We start from the raw sequence: 4,574 nt of genomic DNA on the forward strand, positions 1-4,574 counted from the left end.
ATTTTCTGAGAAACCTCCAGACTGATTTCCAGAATGTACCTGTCTGCAATCCCGCCAACAATGGAGGAGTTTTCATCTTTCTCCACATCCTCACCAGCATTAAAATCATCTGCGTTTTTTATCTCAGCCATTCTGACTGGTGAGCTGGAGTCCAAGTTTGTTTTAATAAGCAATTCCCTTATAACTAAAGATGTTGAACATTTCTTTAGGTCCTACTCAGCCATAAGGCATGCCTCAGCTCTGAATTCTTTAACTATGAACTCCATTTTTAATAGGGTTATTTGCCTCCCTGTAGTCTAACTTCTTGAATTCTTTCAATATTTTGGACATAAGCACTCTATCACTTGCAGGATTGGTAATGATCTTTTCCCAATCAGTTGGTTGTCGTTTTGTCCTAACAAAAGTTCCCTATGCCTTATACAACTTTGTAATTTTATTAGATCCGATTTGTTCATTCTTGATCTAAGAAAATAAGCCATTGGTGTTTTGTTCAGGAACTTTACACCAGTGAGCATGTGTTCGAGTTTCTTCCCCACTTTTTATTCATTAGTTTGAGTGTATCTGATTTGATGTGGAGGTCCTTGATCCACTTGGACTTAAGCTTTGTACAGGGTGATAAGCATGGAATGATGCACATTCTTCTACATATTGACCTCCAGTTGAAAAAGCACTATATGCTGTAAATGCTTTTCTTTTTTCACCCGTTGGATGCTTTTGGCTCCATTGAAAAATATCAAGTGATCATAGGTGTCTTGTTTCATTTCTGGGTCTTAAGTTCTATTTCTCTGATCTACCTCCCTGTCTCTGTACCAAAACCATGCAGTGTTTTATCACTATTGTTCTGTAATACTGCTTAAGTTCAGGGATAGTAATTCCCAATAAGTTCTTTTATTGTTGAGGATACTTTTAGTTATCCTAGGTTTTTTCTTATTACAGATGAATTTGCAAATAATTCTGTTTTACTCTATGAAGACTTGGGTTGGAATTTTGATGGGTATTGCATTAAATCTGTAGATCACTTTTGATAAAATGGCCATTGTTACTGTATTAATCCTGCCAACCCATTATAATATGACATCTTTCCATCTTCTGATATTGTCTTAATTTTCTTTCCTCAGAGTCTTGATGTTCTTATCATACAGATCTTTGACGTGCTTGGTTAAAGTCGCATTGAGACTTTTATATTATATGAGACTATTATGAAGGGTGTCTTTTGGCTAATCTCTTTCTTGACTTGTTTGTCTTTGCTGTAGATGAAGAGAACTGATTTATTTGAGTTAATTTTATACATTTTGCTGAAGGTGTTTATCAGGTTTAGTAGTTCTCCAGTGGAAATTTTGTGATCACTGAAATATACTATCATATCATCTGTAAATAGTGATATTTTGAATTTCTTTTGCCAATCTGTATCCCCTAGATCTCCCTTTTTGTCTGGCTGCTCTGGATAGAATTTTGAGAACTATATTGAACAAGAAGGAAGAGAGTGGGCAGACTTGTCTAGTCCCTGATTTTAGTGGCATTGCTTCAAGTTTTTCTCCATTTCATTTAACATTTGCTACTTTTTGCTGTAAATGGCTTTTACTATGTTTACATATATGCCTTGAATTCCTCTTCTTTCCAGGACTTTTATCATGAAGGGGTGTTGAATTTTGTCAAACACTTTCTAAGCATCTAATGAAATGATCATGTGGTTTTGTCCTTTCAGTTTCTTTATATAATGGATTACATTGATGGTTTTCCGTATATTAAATCATCCCTGCAAGCCTGGGATGAAGCCTACTTGATCATGGTGGATGATTGCTTTGATGTGCTCTCTGATTATGTTTGCCAGAATTTTATTGAGTATTTTTGCGTTGATATTCATAAGGGAAATTGGTCTGAAGCTCTCTTTCTTTGTTGGGTCTTTGTGTGGTTTAGGTTTAAGAGTAATTGTGGCTTCATAGAAGGAATTCAGTAGAGCTCCATCTGTTTCAATTTTATGGAATAGTTTGGATAGTATTGGCATGAGGTCTTCTTTGAAGGTCTGATAGAATTCCACACTAAACCAATCTGGATCTTGTTTTTTTTGGTTGGGAGACCATTAATGACTGCTTCTATTTCATTATGAGTTATGTGGTTGTTTAACTAGTTTATTTATTCCTGATTTAACTACAGTACCTGGTATCTCTCTAGGAAATTGTGCATTTCCTGCAGATTTTCAAGTTTTGATGAATATAGGCTATTGTAGTAGGATCTGATGATTTTTTGAATTTCGTCTGATTCTGCAGTTATGTCTCCCTTTTCATTTCTGATTTTGTTAATTTGGACACACTCTCTGTGTCCTCTCATTAGTCTGGCCAAGGGTGTTTCTATCTTGTTGATTTTCTCAAAGAACCTTATTTGGATCTGTTGATTCTTTCTAAGGTCCTTTTTGTTTCTACTTGGTTGATTTTAGCTCTGAGTTTGATATTTTCCTGCCTTCTACTCCTCCTGTGTGTATTTGCGTCTTTTTGTTCTTGAGTTTTAGGTGTGCTGTCAAGCTGCTGACATATGCTCTCTCCTGTTTCTTTCTGAAGGCACTCAGTGCTATGACTTTTCATCTTAGCAAAGATTTCATTGTGTCCCATAAGTCTAGGTATGTTGTACCATAATTTTCATTAAATTCTAAGAAGTCTTTAGTTTCTATCTTTATTTCTTCCTTGACGAGGTTATTTTTTTTTCTTTTCTTTTTTTCGGAGCTGGGGACCGAACCCAGGGCCCTTGACGAGGTTATTATTGAGTAGACCATTGTTCAACTTCCATGTATATGTGTGTGTTCTTCCCTTATTGTTATTGAAGACAAGGTTTAGCCCATGGTGTTCTGATAGGACACATGGGATTATTTCTATAATTCTGTACCTATTGAGGCCCATTTTTTGATAAATTATATGGTCAATTTTGGAGAAAGGAGCCTGAGGTGCTGAGAAGAATGTATAATCTTTTGCTTTAGGATAGAATGTTCTATAAATATCTGTAATTGCATTTGGTTCATGACTTCTCTTTGTCTGTCAACGTCTCTGATTAATTTCTCTTTCCATGATCTGTCCATTGATGAGAGTGGGGTCATGAAATATCCTACTATTAATGTGTGAAGTGCAATGTGTGTTTTGAACTTTAGTAAGGTTTCTTTTACGTATGTAGGTGCCCTTGTATTTGGAGCATACATATTTAGGATTGAGAGTTCATCTTGGTGGATTTTTCATTTGGTTAATATGAAGTGTCCTTCCTTATCTTTTTAGTCTACTTTTAGTTGGAAATTGATTTTATTCGATATTAGAAAGGCTACTCCAGCTTGCTTCTTATGACCATTTGCTTGCAAAGTTGTTTTCCAGCCTTTCACTCTGAGGTAGTGTCTGTCTTTCCTCCCTGACGTATGTTTCATGTAGGCAGCAAAATGCAGGGTCCTCAATGCATATCCAGTTTCTTAATCTCTGTCTTCTAATTGGGGAGTTGAGACCATTGATGTTGAAAGATATTAAGGAATAGTGATTACTGCTTCCTGTTATATTCATATTTGAATGTGCGGTTATGTTCATGTGCTTTTATCTCTTTGTTTTGTTGCCAAGATGATTAGTTTCTTGCTTTTCCTAGGGTTGAACTTGCCTCCTTATGTTGGGCTTTACCAACATAAGGCTGGATTAGTGGAAAGATATTGTGTAAATTTGGTTTTTCATGGAATATCTTTGTTTCCCCATCTACATTAATTGAGAGTTTTGCAGCATACAGTAACCTGGGCTGACGTTTGTGTTCTCTTAAGGTCTATGTGACATCTGTCCAGGATCTTCTGGCTCTCATAGTCTCTGGTAAGAAGTCTGGTGTTATTGTGAAAGGTCTGCCTTATATGTACACCTCTGTCTTACACAGGCACGTTAAAGTATATGTATGTGTACACTGAGATACACATGCATACAATTAGAACTAAAAATAAAATAGTTTTTAAAAATAATACACTTCACTAGGCAGTAGTTATACATGTGTTTAATCACAGTCCTTATGAGGCCGAAGCAGGTGGATGACTGGCAGTTTGAGGCCAGCCTGGTTAAAAGAGTAAGTTCCACAACAAACAATGATGCACAGAGAAACTCAGTCTTAAAAAATTAAAACCAGTGGTGGAGAGATGGCTCAATGGTTATGAACACTGACTGCTCTTCCATGATCTTGAGATCACATCACAGCAACCACATAGTGTTTTACAACCATCTGTTGAAATCTGATGCCCTGTAACTCAAGAATAATAAATAAATCTTAAAAATTAAAACTAAAAACAAAGAAACAAAAAGTACACATAGTAATATTTTGTTATTTAGATAGTACAGGGAATAGTCTGTGTTAAACATAATTCAAAAGGTAGTCACCCTTGTTTGTTTCTTCCTTATAAAGTGTGACTATTAATATACATGATCCACTTGATCATGATCAACTTGGAGGTAACTTTGAGGATTTTCCCAGAAGTCTAGCTGAAAAAGGAAAACTCACCATGATTGTTGGCATGGAGTGGGCACATAGGCTGAACGGAAAAAAAGAGGAAGATAAAGCCAGAGGAGTGGCCATATTCA

Source organism: Rattus norvegicus, chromosome Y (genome assembly GCF_036323735.1).
Source record: "Rattus norvegicus strain BN/NHsdMcwi chromosome Y, GRCr8, whole genome shotgun sequence".
Classification (NCBI taxonomy): Eukaryota; Metazoa; Chordata; class Mammalia; order Rodentia; family Muridae; genus Rattus; species Rattus norvegicus.